Consider the following 16,461-nt stretch of genomic DNA (forward strand, 5'->3'; position numbering starts at 1 on the left):
ACGCTTTGTGGTCAGCACTACAATCATGTCTAGTTTGTCCCTGCACAGCATATTGTGAAGCATTTATTCTTTCCAACCCCACCCCAATGTACCTCTATAAAAGAACAGTGAGATATGGCTTCTCATTGCAGACAAGGTAGGGTAAAAAGAGAGTTCTTATCGCCCAGCCAGGGGGGGTCCTGGATTAGGAGATGACTATATGTCAGAAAAATCTATGAGAACTATGGTAATTATGGTATTAAGATCGGTCAAATATTGATTGGACTTGCTAATTCGATGCTTGGCTACTGCACAGCTATGGTGGATGGATGGATGGATGGATAAAGTTGTCTGGCAGTGCTGTATTGCAGTCAATTGTTTTTCTGCATGTGAAAAAATGCATTCTAGTGTGAACTAGCCCATTGATTAACATTGGTTGCAGTTTTCCTGTGCAGAAAATGGAGAAAGACCAACATTGTAGATATATCAATAGACTACATGAATTACTGTATTTTGCAGACTATAAGATGCTCCTGACCATAAGACGCACCTAGGTTTAGAGGACAAAACCAGGGGGGGGGAAAAATGTATATCAAACCTGGTGCATCCATGGTGAAGGGAAATCTTGTAGATTATGCCCCCTTGTGTCCTCCTCTTCGCCCCTTTGTATCCCCAGTGTCCTCCTCTGCATGGGCACAGTACAGGGATTCCCTGACATTGCGGCAGTTTGGAGGTTCATATTGGCAGGCGTTCACAAGTCAGGAACTCCCTGCATTTAGACTATAAGACGCAGTGACTTTTTCCCCACTTTTCACGGAGAAAAAGTGAGTCTTATAGTCTAAAAATACAGTATACAGGTCTTGTGGCTAGTTGGATCCAATTTAAGCACAGATTATGTGTAAATTGCCCCAAAACCTGCATAACTTAAATGTCAGTATTTAACCATCCTGGCGGTATGGACGAGCTCAGCTCGTCCATCACCGCCGGAGGCTGCCGCTCAGGCCCTGCTGGGCCGATTTTAGTGAAATAAAAAGCAGCACACACAGCCGACACTTTGCCAGCCGCGGGTGCTACCTGATCGCCGCCACAGCGCGGCGATCCACCGAGTGCAGCGGCGAAAGAGGGTCCCCCCAGCCGCCGGAGCCCAGCGCAGCCGGAACAAATAGTTCCGGCCAGCGCTAAGGGCTGGATCGGAGGCGGCTGACGTCAGGACGTCGGCTGACGTCCATGACGTCACTCCGCTCGTCGCCATGGCGACGAGGTAAGCAAAACAAGGAAGGCTGCTCATTGCAGCCTTCCTTGTTAATTCTGATCGCCGGAGGCGATCGGAATTACGCTTCAGGAGCGCCCTCTAGTGTGCTTTCATGCAGCCAACTTTTAGTTGGCTGCGTGGAATAGTTTTTTTTTTATTTAAAAAAAACCCTCCCCGCAGCCGCCCTGGCGATCTTAATAGAACGTCAGGGTGGTTAAAGGGATGATTTGGCTGCTCAGTAATTCACAATAGAGTGTCCAAAGCTAGAAAAAAAAAAAAAAAAAAAAAAAAAAAAAAAACTTCTGCACCACAAGACATGATCTTAGAGAAAAATCTTCAGTACAGTACCGGCAATGTGGCTGAAAACATTTGTTTTTGATTCAAAATGTCAGAAGTTAAGATGAAAAAACAAACAAACATATTAATTTGACATTAATAAAGCCAAACTTATTTCAGCTGTGTCTCCTCTGCCCACTGTGCAGCACAGTCTCTTGTCTCATGTGACCGATTCCCTGTAATGCTGATATTAGGATAATGTGGTTTTGTCATCCTTTTTTTCACATGACTATACAAAATCAACAGTGACAGAGGAAAGATATTCTACATCATATGAAGTAATAGAACATGTCCTAAAACCTTCAACGGAACTGAAAGATAAAATGTGAAAATGTTGCATCATATGACATCTGTGCTCTGTAGCAGCAAACAGGAAGAGATCCATATAATCATCAGTTTTTTTTGGCTTTGTATTGTACTTACTGTATGAACTATTCTTACTGCATTAGCTAGCCATAGTCCCTCCATTTACCTGTGCCTACTCATCCTCACCATCCAGCACTTTTTATGGAAAGCTGAACATTTTCTCATGCGGTTTTTCAGAACGGCTGATGAAAGTCAATGTGATTTTGCATGCGATTAGTGGATTTATGCTGCAAGAAGAATTTTTTTTTTCAGGTCTGCGAAATTGAAGCAAATGTGGTTTTGTATATTTTCATAATGCATGCAAATTTTAATAAATGTGAACCCTGCCTTAGGGCCTAGTGCAGATTGCAGGATTCATTTACACTTTGCAACGAGGTTCACAGACAGCTAACTGTGAGGACTGTGGTCATGACATCGAATTCTGGGAGGGGTTTTACCACAATGTCAACCATACAGATGTCCCTGATGATCTATTTGAGTAAAGGTAAAGATTACACAAGGGAAAGGGGGTATCCTTTCTACTGCTACTGATTGGAATGAAGTTCAGGCCTTGGTTAATGTTCCTCTTTAAAGAGGAACTCCAGTGAAAATAATGCAGTAAAAAAAGTGCTTCATTTTTTACCATAATTATGTATAAATGATTTAGTCAGTGTTTGCTCATTGTAAAATCTTTCCTCTCCCCGATTTACATTCTGACATTTATTCCATGGTGACATTTTTACTGTGGGCAGGTTATGTAGCTGCTCCTAGCTGTTTTGGCTGTTAGAGACAGCTGTAAACAGCTATTTCCTGTCTGTGAACATTGTTACATTGTGGCACTTTGCCCAGAGTACCGCGGTCCCAGAGCTTCTTGTGGGAGGGGTTTCAGCACAAAATCAGTCATACAGTGCCCCCCTGATGGTCTGTTTGTGAAAAGCATTATATTTCTCATGTAAAAGGGAGTATCAGCTAATGATTTGGATAAAGTTCAATTCTAGGTTGGAGTTTCTCTTTAAGGTGTGTACACACACACTACAACTGTGTGGAGTTTCTCTTTAAGATGTGTACACACACACTACAACTGTCACTACAAGCTCAGCCATTGCCGTCACTTTGGTGTACCAGAGCGACATATCTCACCAGTGCTTGTTCAAGTCCATCCACAGGATTGACCTGCATACAAATATCTCTATCTCCCTTCTTTGATTTCTAAAGACCAAATGGCCTGAAACTGCTGTTATGAAGCTTCAGAAAAGCTCAGCAAAGCTTCTGTCTGGGAAGATCCTCACTCCTCTCCAGTGCTACACAATCCTCTATTCAGCTGCCCATTTATTGCTGTCCCTTCTCTCTTGCTCCTATTTAAAAGTAAATGACACAAACCAAGTCAGAAAACGTATAACACAGGCACAGGTATAACACCAGCATCTCTATCTTGACTATTGCATTTTTAATTGTATGTGTTGTGTGTCTATACTCTGTCTATGCCATGTGTACCAAATAATTCCGACTACGGCTCTTGCTGTACTTGGCGAAATAAAAACTGATTCTGATTCTGAGGAGATAGGGAATGAAGTAAACATATTTAATGAATATGGCACATATAGAAAGATTTCTCTCTGGATGGGGGGGGGGGGGGGGGGGAAGTTTCACTGTTCTTCACTATCATAATTCTACCATAATTCATTAAATATTTAATTAAGTACCGTCAACAGTTATTCCTTTAATCCGTGTTTAATTACAAAATTATCTTACACTAAGCTTGGCTGATCCCTGCTCTGGAGCATTGCAGATCACATGTTCAAAGGGAACCTAAGGTGAGAGACATATGAAGGCTGCCCTATTTCCCTGCACACCATGCACATTGCCTGGCTGTCCTATGGATCCTCTGCCTCTAATACCTTTAGCCACAGAACCTGAACAAGCATGCAGAGCAGAGGTTTATGCCTGAAGTCTGATTGAATTAGCTGGGAGGTTGTTTCAGGGTTGTGACTCTACAGCAGACAGAGATCAGCAGGACATCAGGCAACTCTTATTGTTTAAGAGAAAATAAATATGGCAGCCACCATTAGGGGTCTGTCAACTTGGGTTGCTTTAAAAAAAAAAAAAAAAAAAAAAAAAAAAGGGTTCAGAGTTCATTTTGCATTTGGAATCTGTTGCTGTCAATTCTCAAGATGAGATTCAAAGAGCTGTCATTGTCAGTGAAGCAAGCCATTATTAGGCTGAAAAAAAACAAAATAAATCCATCAAAGAGAAAGCAAAAAAACATTAGGCATGGCCAAAACAACTGTTTGGAACATTCTTAAAAAGAAGGAACTCCTCAATGAGGTCAGCAACACCGGAAGACCACAGAAAACAACTGTGGTGGATGACCGAATAATTTTTTCCCTATTGAAAACGCCCTTCACGACAGTTGGCCAGATCAAGAACACTCACCAGAAGGTATGTGTATCAATGTCAACAATCAAGAGAAGACTTCACCAGAGTAAATACAGAGGGTTCACCACAAGGTGTAAACCATTGGTGAGCCTCAAAAAAACAGGAAAGCCAGATTAGAGCTTGCCAAGCCAAAACGACATCGGAAAAAGCCTTCACAGTTCTGGAACAACATCCTATGGACAGATGAGACCAAGATCAACAACTTGTACCAGAGTGATAGGAAGAGAAGAGTATGGAGAAGGAAAGGAACTGCTCATGATCCTAAGCATACCACCTCATCAGTGAAGCATGGTGGTGGTAGTGTCATGGCATGGACACCTATGGGTGCCAATGGAACTGGTTCTCATATTTATGGATGATGTGACTGCTGACAAAAGCAGCAGGATGAATTCAGAAGAGTTTTGGGCAATATTATCGCTCATATTCAACCAAATGCTTCAGAACTCATTCAACACAGCTTCACAGTGCAGCTAGACAATGAACCAAAGCAAACTGCAAAAGCAACCAAAGAGTTTTTGAAGGGAAAGAAGTGGAATGCTATGTAGGGCTGCACGGTTTTTCGGTTTAAAACCGAAACCGCGGTTCGTGGCAAGACGATCTGCTGATCGTCAGTACCATCGGTTTTTTCGGTCTGCTGTTTAATACTTTGCTTCTGGCCCCGCTGTGCGCGGATTGGCCAGAAGCAGTGAATATGTATGAGAGTTAATGAGCGGGGGGGGCGGATCCACTCCAGCGAGCGGCCGGGCACATACAGCATTACCAATCACTGGCTAGCATGGAATGACGGCAGCGGTAGGCGGAGCTGTATGCTCTGTACAGCTCCGCCTACCACTGCCGTCATTCCATCGCTAGCCAGTGATAGGTAATGCTGTATGATGTGCCTGGCCGCTCGCTCTAGTGGATCCGCCCCCCGCTCATTAACGCTCATACATATTCACTGCTTCCAGCCCCGCTGTGCGCGGATTGGCCAGAAGCAGTGAATATGTATGAGTGTTAACGAGCGGGGGGCATGCGTGCATGCTGCATGTGCCTGGCCGCTTGCTGGAGTGGATCCGCCCCCCCTTCCCCGCTCATTAACTCTCATACATATTCACTGCTTCTGGCCAATCCGCGCACAGCGGGGCCAGAAGCAAAGTATTACGGACAGGACCGGGCAGTGCGGACCAACCTCTCTCCCCCCCCCCCCCCCCCCCCCAGCATTTGAAAAAAAAAAAAAAAAAATTTCGGGGAAAAATCGAAATTGCAATTTCTGAGAGAAAAATCGCAATTTCGATTTTTCCCTAAAATCGTGCAGCCCTAATGCTATGCAATGGTCAAGTCAATCACCTGACCTGAATCCGATTTTGCATGCATTTCACTTGCCGAGGACAAAACTGAAGGGAAAATGCCCCATGAACAAGCAGGAACTGAAGGCAGTTGACAGTAGAGGCCTAACAGAGCATCACCAGGGATGAAACCCAGCGTCTGGTGAGATCTATGTGTTTCAGACTTCAGTTGTAATTGACTGCAAAGTATTTGTAACCAAGTATTAAAAAGTGAAAATTTGATTTATGATTATTATGTCCCATTACTTTTGGTCCCTTAACAAGTGGGAAAAACATATGCAAACTGTTGTAATTCCTACACCGTTCACCTGATTTGGATATAAATACCCTCAAATTAAAGATGACAGTCTGCAGTTAAAGGGGTTCTGTGGAGGGGTTAAAAAGAAAACGACACTTACCAGGGGCTTCTATCGGCCCCTTGCAGCTGCCATGTCCTGCGCTGTCCTCCTCCGATCCCCGCTGCCGGTCCGGTCTAATATTTGTCTAACTAGACAAATAGTACTCGCTCCCGCGCGTCATCGGGAGCTTACTTACAAAGTTTTCTTGTACTGCGCCTGCCCAGTAAGCACCTAATGACGCGCACGGGCGTGCAGCCAAGTTAGACACATAATTAGACTGGGACCGGAGGTGGGGAATGGAGGATGGTAGGACGACGGCGTGGGACAGGACAGCTGCAGGGGGCCAATAGAAGCCCCAGGTAAGTGTTGGTTTTTGTTTTCTTAACCCCTCCACAGAACCCCTATAAAAGCACATCTTGTTCGTTTCATTTCAAATCCATTGTGGTTGTGGGTTTGCAAGAGAATCAAAGACACTGGCACTAAATGTATCATAAATACAACCACATGGGGCTTACCTGCAGTGTGCTCCAATAGTGATCCGCAGGTTCAGTCAAACAGAGATGAAAAGATATGGGCACAGCTGCTAAAATACCCTTTATTTGTGGCTGGATAGACACATATGGAGAACAGCAGTGGGGGTGGGGGGGGGGAGACGAAGTCTTAGCAGCTGTGCCCATCTCTTTACATCTCTATTTGACTGAACCATTGTGGTTGTGTCTAGATCTAAAAATGTTAGAATTGTGCCGATGTCCCAATATTTATGACCTGACTGTAGCTCTGTTGGTCACATCAGTGAGCAATGAGCCTGGCGGATTCACTCAACCAAGGGCGCTATTCTCCCCAATCACCCCAGCTGCTCTGTGCTGCCCATCGGCCCTCCTCTCCCCCCTGCATAGCAGCAGAATGAGTTGATATCCTAGAGGCGAACAACGCATTGGCTACTGCACAGCTGCAGTGATAAGGGGCAAACAACATGTTTACACAGTTTCAGCCCCGCACTGTCCCCTCCTAGTACGTATAGAAAGTTTAAAGAGACTATACAGACAAAAAAATCAGACATCAGATGAATCGGGTTAATAGTTATAACGACCTGATAGTTCTTTATCTTTTAAAGCAGAACTGTAATTACTTTTTAAACACATTGTTTCACTTACCTGGGGCTTCTGCAAGCCCCCAGCAGCGAAGAAAGGATACGCGTGGCCAGAGCCGCGCAGACGCAGTGGCCCGGCGGTGAAACTAAAAGTAGGTGGCGGCGGGAGAGCGAAGGCTCGGGCAGGACCGGCGCGGGACAGGGCGGCTGCTGGGGGCTTGCAGAAGCCCCAGGTAAGTGAAACAATGTGTTTAAAAAGTAATTACAGTTCTGCTTTAAGTCTCTGCCGAGCCCCAGAAGCGCTGATTCCTCTCTATGTCAGAGGCGTCACAGCACTCCTCTGCAAGTTAATTGTAATATAACAGTGTAACTCAAAGGCAGTGGGCCAGAGTTTCCTCCCAAAACACAGTTCGGCAAAGAAAACTTAAAGGGGAACTTCAGCCTAAACAAACATACTGTCATTAAAGAGACACTGAAGCGAGAATAATTCTCGCTTCAGAGCGCATAGTTAGCAGGGGCACGTGTGCCCCTGCTAAAACGCCGATATCCCGCAGCTAAACGGGGGTCCCTTCACCCCCAAACTCCCCCCGCAAAATCAACGACCAAATTGGTCGTATATTTTGCTGCTCCTAGAGGCAGGGCTAACGGCTGCAGCCCTGCCTCTAGTCGCGTCTATCAGCGGCACATCGTCGCCTCTCCCCCGCCCCTCTCAGTGAAGGAAGACTGAGAGGGGTTGATTCATGGGGGCTGCCATCTTTGTCATGGGGGCTGTCATCTTTTTAGTTAAAAGGAGGTGACAAGGAGCAGGAGACACAGTTCCAACTGTCCTGGGTCCTGATTACCCCTCCCAGCTGCACACACTAGGCTTCAAATGTCAAATTAAAAAAATTGCACCAAAACAGCAGAACGAGAACAACAAAATCAGAAATCCCATCATGCTTTGCACGGCATCAGGGGAAAAAAGCCTGGGCAGTTTTCTTCTGTGCAGCTAAAAATGAGGCTTGTATAAGAGAAACAAAGTTCTGATGCTGTGAAACTGTTAAAGAAACATCAAGCCTTTTCAGTGCTGCTGAGTCGATTTTTAGTCCGGAGGTTCATTTTAAAGATCTTTAGACAGCAGTCCCCAAACACATAGAAAGCAGTGTCTCCCCCATGATCTAGTGAAATAGGAGATTTGCATTATGGGTGTGCAGAGGATAAATCTGTAGAAAATGCGTGATGCTATCATGTCAATGTAGACCAAAATCTCTGAGGAATGCCAGGAAGAATAAAGCAGTTTTTGAAGGCAAAAGGGGTCAAACTACAAGCAAGACAAAGATAATAAAGTGGCCAGCAAAATATATAATTTTAATTTATTATATACATTTTCCTGTCATTGTGTTTCTTTTGCACCTGTGGCAGTCTGTGAGGAATGTAGAATGTTACTGCTATTACCTATATTACCATGCTACCAAGCAAAAATGCCAAATGCTGCAACAATAACCCCAAAGTAGCAAATGCAGCAACAATGACCAACAAATAATAAAAGCAGCATAAGTTACCTCCTACATGAAATGTGCCAAACATTACCTCCCACATGTTAAAAATACAGCAAATGTTACCTCGCATACATGAAATGCAGCAAGCATCTGAAATATGGCAAACGTTACCTCCGACACATGTGAAATGCACATATATATGAAATGCAGCAAATATTACCTCAGACATAAATGCATTAAACTTTCCCCCACTGGGTGCTGTTGGGCGGGAGGGTGACACTGATTGCTGCTGGGTGGGAGAAAGACACTAAGGTCTTGATTCACAAAGCGGTGCTAACCTAGCTAGCACGCCTAAAGACTTTGGGCATGTAAAGTAGGGTGCCAACTAGGTTAGCACCGTTTTTAAAATGAACTTGTGCGCAAAGTTTTGCGCGCGCATAGCGCGGTGCGTGTGAAACGTCGCATCGCGGTGCAAAGAAAACGGCGCACCCGACGAGCTTATAAGGTTGCATGGGGTGTGACCTTAACGTCGCATAATGCAACGTTAAATTCGCACCCCTTATGCGACTTTGTATGCGCATCGGGAGTGCAGTTTTGTGCGCACTGCGCTATGCGCGTGCAAAGTTTTGCACGCGATACTTTGCACACAAGTTCATTTTTATATGCCTAAACCCAGTTTAGGCATGAAGAGGGGCTTTTCACAAGCATGCTAACAGTTAGCACCGCTTTGTGAATCAAGCCCTAAGTGCTGCTGGGTGAGGTGGAAGGATGGTAACTCTAAGTGCTGCTGGGTAGGGTGGGAAGGTAACACTAGGTGCTGCTGGGTAGGGTGGGAAGGTAAAACTGGGTGCTGCTTGGTTAAGGTGAGGAGGGTGGCACTGGATGCTGCTGGGAGGGTGGCACTAGTTGCTGCTGGGCTTGCCGCCTCGTGCTGCTTCCGTGGCACAACTGTGCTGTATGACTGTCTGCCATTACCAGGTCATGCATTATCTGCTCAAGTATGCTTCTGCTCCTCTTCAGAGAGCCCGATGTTGCTGTGGCCCGTCCTCCAGCTGCAGAGAGTGGCTCCAAGTCCCTTTCATCCCGGTATGTCTCCTCCTTGTACCAGCTGAGCTGCTCTGGGCTCCCTTCTTCCAGCCCGTGCTTCTGGGGACACTGGGTCCCCTTGTATCTCTGCCTTCTAGCACTTCGGAACTCTTCCAGGAAGGCCTCCTTGCTGTCCCCCGAATCCCCCCCCCCCCCCACACACACACCTTCACGTCTGCTCCCAGTCAGTCATAACTCTAGGATGTGAGGCACGCAGCCACAGAGATTGACCCCAGCAGCAAACCAGAGATGTTACCCAGGACAAATTTAAGCCCTAGGACACAGGTCTCGGGAAAAGCGGGAGACAACTGTTCACTGTAGTAATAGCCAAGCATCTTATCTGTACAGTGTTTCTTCCCTGCAATGTTGCCCTAATGATCAAAGATTCAGCTCACGTACACTTTAAATAAAAATTAACTTAAAGAGAATGTCAAATAAAATCTATTCAGGGCAAACAATTATAGAGGACAGCTAGTGGTTGTTATGGGTTACCACTGTGTTGATTGCACTTACCCTGGTTAAAGGGGAACTGAAGAGAGAGGTATATGGAGGCTGTCATGTTTATTTCCTTTTAGACCATACCAGTTGCCTGGCAGCCCTGCTGATCCTCTGCCTCTAATACTATTAGCCATAGCCCCTGAACAAGCATGCAGCAGATCAGGTGTTTCAGTGGTTCAGACTAAGTCTGATCTGACAAGACTAGCTGCATGCTTGTTTCTGGTTTTAATCAGATACTACTGCAGAGAAATAGACCAAAAGGGCTGCCAGGCAACTGGTATTGATTAAAAGGAAATAAACATGACAGCCTCCATATACCTCTCTCTTCAGTTCCCCTTTAAGCAACTGCAGAGTTTCCAGAACATACATTACAGTAATACATGAACTTTAACAAAGAAATGATTGGTGTTAGACGCCAGTGGGAAGGGGAATATTTCCAGCAGTGGGAAGCTTTCTTCAGGAATGTAAGTCATGTGAGTACTTCAGTGTATGGTAGATCAACAACACACAGCAGTGTATATTTATAGACTGCATTATAATGTATGCAGCTACAACCCTTTCTTCCTAAACTGGCTACAGCTGTTTGAATGTTTTATCACAGAACAGAAGAAACCTCATGCATTCATCCCCACACACCATTCTGAGTGACAGGGCATCGGTATACAGTCTGTGCTCAAGATAGCAGGAACATTCTACATTCCTCACAGACTGCCACAGATGCAAAGCTAGGTTACAGCTAGATGACACTCAGCCAAGGTGGCTGTTCAGAACCACCTAAGGTAAAAAAAATTAACCGTGTCTATTGGTAACCTCTGACATCACCTGAGGATCCGGCACACCAGATATTTAGGGATAACTATGCCCAACCCCATCATTCACAACTGGCTGGCTGCAGGACACCATTCCATTGTCAGCCATGCGGGTGCCCCTTCTATACCCCCACAGCAACAGAACGCATCGATACTCAGTCTGTACAGCACCGAACAGACGCACAAGCTATTGTATTCCAATTCCTGTTGGTAACAGTACTTGTGCATGCGTGACTAGCTTAAAGTGACATGGCAATGGCGTATAGTAGAGTGTAATAATTATTATTCATTCAATATTCAGGACACCCAATCTTACATTTCCGCATCAGAAGCGCTTCCTATAACTAAATATTGCTGTAAATTGGTATGCAACTCCTCTTTTCCAATAATGTTTAGCTTAGGCTATTTAGTTATGCAGCCTTCTCTTCCCAGTTCATGTTGGGAGCCCAGATGTTGTTTCTGCTCACTTCAGAACACACAAAAACAAATCAGAAGAAGAATAGATTTTACAAAGGGAAAACAGTGACTAATTAATTTATAAATGAATATTGTAAAATATAAGCAATTTTGATCATCAGGTTACATTCAGTGAAATTAAATTCAGGTCTCTTTCACATGGGATACTGAAAGTAGTAAATTCTATGCTGTAGTTTTCAGCATCACTCATGTGAATCACTATGGCTGTGCATGACACAGCTAGAGGCACTCCGAGGTGTCTCGCATCACAGCACTGTAGGCATCGTACCTTGTAAGACACATGCCAAGCACAGTGGGAATAGGCCCTTAAGATACTATAAAAACACACTTTAGGCCTCGTTCAACCTATAACTGTTGGTGTGCACATTTCAGCAATGTGTATAATATGCGGTAAGTAAGGACATCAGAAGTGCATAGGTTGCATTGTCTGATGTGCTCACTTATGCAGCAGTGCATTGCAATAGCACACTGCTACATATGTTTTTGTCAAATCGCATTGTTAGTGAACAGAATCAGCATCACAATGGACAAGAACGCTGATGCTGTGTGTCTGTGATGGATAATGTGAATGAAGCCTTAGGGCCCTTTTCCACTACAGCGTTTGCGATTGCTTAATCGCAAAACCGCAAACCGCTAGTGATTTTAAAATCGCTACGGTTTGCTTTTTAACATAGGAATCACGGTAGGTAATTTCCACTACCGTGATTCGTTTTTACTTAATTGCGATTGTGCCGCGGAACGATTTTTGCAGCGATTTTGCTATGCAGTGCATAGCAAAATCGCGATCGCAAACGTTGGGAAATCGCCGGGAATTTTTTTCCTTTTGCTGAATCTGAATCGCTAGCATTCAGCGCGAACGCTAGCGATTGCTAGTGGAAACGGGCCCTTAGGGCTGGCTCACATGGGCATTTTTGCGGCGTTTCGGATGTAGCTTTTTTTGGGATCTACCGCTGAATCATTCAAGTGAAAGGGTGCGTTTAGAGCTGGCTTTTATGAAAGCCTGGTGGTGGATCCCGGCGTTGTGTCTCGTCTCAAAGGCAATATGTTGCTTTCAGAAGTGGTAAACACCGGGAAACAAGTGCAGAGACCCGAACTGCTAGCCTTGATGGCTTCCCAAAAGCATTTAAAGCCATTGGGAATCACTTTATTATCTTTAAATGACATGGTTTTTAAAATTGAAAATACTTTCACCTCTCCTTAATTTCGCCGCTCCCCCGCCCCTGGTTCGGTAAATATAGCAAGAAATCTTTGCCGTATAAATCCAAGATGGCTGCCGACCTTTACTTTGTCTTCTGGGTCGGCAGCCACTTCCTTTCTAGGATCTCTCTAGCGCTGATAAACTCGCGCGAGAGCCAGTCAGAGAGAAGAGCGCGCGCATTATGTGACTGGCATCAATAAATTACATTATTACATTTATTACTTTATGTGCCGAACTGTGAGTTCTCTGCCTGCAGCGCTGCATGTCACTATGCACACTCTCTGTATATTAGCTGGGAGCTGCGCATCATCGTGAACGGACTCAGAGGGGCGGACAAAGGGGAGGAGCTGGCCGCTCATCACAGAGGAGTGACAGAGCAGGGGAAATGAGCTCTGCCTCCTCTCTCTTTACAAGATATTTGACCAAACTTATTAAAACAGTGAATTTGGGTGCCTGGCTGCAGCCAGTAGAAGGAAAAGGGGACAAAGCATCAGATGACAATGACAGGTAAATGGTCCTCTATAGAAAAAAGAAAAAAACTGGTTCCCATTGACTTTAAAAGCTAGCGTCTAAACACTGGCGTTTGAACGTGGTGCTGAGTGAAAGATCGGCAGAAGCCACTGTGAACCAGCCCTTACTCAGTAGTGTACTTTCAAACCAAGGTCTTTTTTTTTTAAAGAATAAAAAGGATACACTTTAAATAGACAGTGACTTCATTTGTTACACTTATTTTACCACCGTTGTGCTCGGTGATACAGAGTTGCAAAAACACAGCAGAGTACAATAAACTAGCAGTGTAGCAGAGGAACAACTTTATACATTTCTACTCAAACCATTTGGCTTTATGGTTAAGGATTTTAAAGAATCATTAAAATAAGCGCTTACAGCAAACAATTTACAGGCATTGACTGGCGCTACAGAGCTAACTAATGCTGGCAGGCATGCTCCACTGACACCTATGTGAGATCACTAGTAAGGACCACAACAATGCCTGCAGTACCAGTCAGTCAAGCCAGTTGCACCATATTTGTAACTAGTCTAGACTAGAGAACAGTGGAATTTATACAGTACTTTTATCCGGGGGCCCAGAATGCAGTTGTGGCTCCCCAGATTTTCAATAGATTTCATGCTAAAATCTAATGAAAATATGTGTACAGTGTGTGGCAGCAATAGATCGGTCTCTGATCAGATTCTGGAAGCCATCTATAGGGGTACCCATACATTATGCTGGGAATACACCGTGAGTTTTTTGGGCAGCTAGATTGGTTGAGAGATCATTTCTGACATGTCCGATCTGATTTTGATTGATTCTGATCGATTTTCTCATACAAGTGAATGGAAATCGATCAGAAAAATAGGAAAATCGTTCTGCCAGTAAATCTGTCGGAAAAAACTCATTGTGTTTTCCCAGCATTACTCTTTGGCATTAATTTCAATATCTGTCAGACTTGATCGTAACGATCGAATCTGGCAGCTATCAATGCCGCAACATGGCCACTTCATTGATAGTTTTGATCAGTTTCCACCCGATATTGGTTGAAAGGATCAGTTAGGCATGCTGGAAAATCTCAGTTGCAAGGCCTTGATCAGGGTGTGCTGCAGGAACGGTGTTTGACTTTGCAGCGACCGACAGACTAGGGCTGCACGGTATATATAGTTTTAAAATAGATATCGCGATTTGCGGAAAGACGATTTTCTAATCATCAAAGTGGCCATTTTTTCATGCATACAATTTCAAGCATGCGTGCTTTTTACGCGTACTACTCTAAGCGTTTCATGCATGAAATAGTTTGTGTAAGTAGTGTAATGCGGCCAGCACGTTGCTTGTGGAGGAGAAGGATCCGCACATCAGGCACCCCTGTTCTGCACTCCTTTCTTCCGTAGTCACACAGTGTACTGTACATTTGCTCCCTGCCCAGGATCTGTTATGTCTCCACTATCCTGTCGAACAAACAACTTGGATCACCACCACTGCCCAGTACGTGGCCACTGCCCAGGATCGGCTGTGGTATTCAGCGTTGCATATATTAACCACTTCACCACTGAGGGGGTTTACCCCCTGACCACCAGAGCAATTTTCACCTTTCAGCGCTCCTTCCATTCATTCGTCTATAACTTTATCATTACTTATCACAATTAAACGATCTATATCTTGTTTTTTCCACCACTAATTAGGCTTTCTTTAGGTGGAACATTATGCCAAGAATTATTTTATTCTAAATGTGTTTTAATGGGAAAATAGGAAAAATGTGGGAAATTTTTTTTTCAGTTTTCGCCATTATAGTTTTTAATTAATGCATGCTACTGTAATTAAAACCCATGAAATGTATTTGCCCTTTTGTCCCGGTTATAAAACCGTTTAAATTATGTCCCTATCACAATGTTTGGCGCCAATATTTTATCTGGAAATAAAGGTGCATTTTTTTCAGTTTTGCGTCCATCCCTAATTACAAGCCCATAGTTTATAAAGTAACAGTGTTGTACCCTCCTGACATAAATATTTAAAAAGTTCAGTCCCTAAGGTAACTATTTATGTATTTTTTTTTATTGTACATTTTTTTTATTTTTTTTTAATTACAAAAAAAAAAAAAAAAAAAAAAAAATTGGGAGTGTGGGAGGTAATGAGTTAATTTTTTGTGTAAAAGTAATTTATTTGTATGTGAAAAATGTGTAGGGTGTAGTTTTACTATTTGGCCACAAGATGGCCACAGTAACTTTTTGTTTTAATGCGACCTCCAAGCGTCCTTTCGGAAGCTTGGAGGAAGTACTTGGAGGCTGGGTAAGTGTTTACTTTTCACAATGATCGCGCTGCTCATCGGAGAGCAACGGATCATTGCGGGGCTTAGATCAACGAACGGGAATGGAATTTACCGTACATTGATCTCCGGGCGAGCGGGCGGCGGCGTGTTTACTAGCGGCGGGCGGCGTGTTTACGAGCGGGAGCGCGGACAGCGGCGGGAACGCGGAAAGTACGGATTTCTCCGTCCCTGGGGGTTAAAGGATGGAAAAAGGGATGGAGAAATACGTAGGGGCGGGGGGGGGGAGTGGTTAATAGCTGCTATTTGTTTTGATAAGTTCAAGATGCAGTAACATTTATAAACATGACAGCAAATGACATATTTGATAGTACGATGTCATTTTCTGTCAATGCATTTTTTAAATGTTACTGTACATTGTGAATTTAATGCTAAAGCTTGATTTGAAGTAAATCACTATTTTTGGCAGAAAAAAAAATTGCAATTCAATTTTTGCCTAAAATCGTGCAGGCTAATGACAGACCACAGCTGTTCCCCCAAGTGTACGCGGTTTCCCCCGTGGTGAGTGTTGCAAGCTAACCTGTCACACCGGCACAAAACCTCGGTTGGAATTGGTGGACACATACACCAGAATCTATGTGATGGGCGATCTGGTGGCAGATGGGACAGGTATTTGGACACCTTTAGCTGACCTCTTGAATCGTTTCCAATTGTACTTTGCAGCCAAGAGAATGCCCCTGTATGGCCTGGTGCACACCAGAGGAGTTTTTCTGAGCGTTTTGAGTTTTTAAATCTGCTGCTAATGTTATCCTATGTGTGTGCACACTGGAGCAATGAGGTTTTGTAAAAAAAAACCATAGCATTACATTGGGAAGAGCTTTCAGAGGTTTCAAAAGCTCTTCCCAATGTAATGCTATGGGTTTTTTTACAAAACCTCATTGCTCCAGTGTGCACAGACACATAGGATAACATTAGCAGCAGATTTAAAAACTCAAAACGCTCAAAAAACCTCCTCTGGTGTGCACCAGGCCTCTAAGATAATAAATAGCCTTTCATCA

The 16,461-nt window shown here is 44.1% G+C and overlaps 1 protein-coding gene across 1 annotated transcript in view; it reads right to left on the reverse strand.

Annotated features, from left to right (window-relative positions):
- Window positions 1-16,461, reverse strand: part of RAB20 (RAB20, member RAS oncogene family) — a 38,889-nt gene that overhangs the window by 3,949 nt on the left and 18,479 nt on the right. The window lies entirely within an intron of this gene.

This window comes from Hyperolius riggenbachi, chromosome 2 (assembly GCF_040937935.1).
Source record: "Hyperolius riggenbachi isolate aHypRig1 chromosome 2, aHypRig1.pri, whole genome shotgun sequence".
NCBI classification, from domain to species: domain Eukaryota; kingdom Metazoa; phylum Chordata; class Amphibia; order Anura; family Hyperoliidae; genus Hyperolius; species Hyperolius riggenbachi.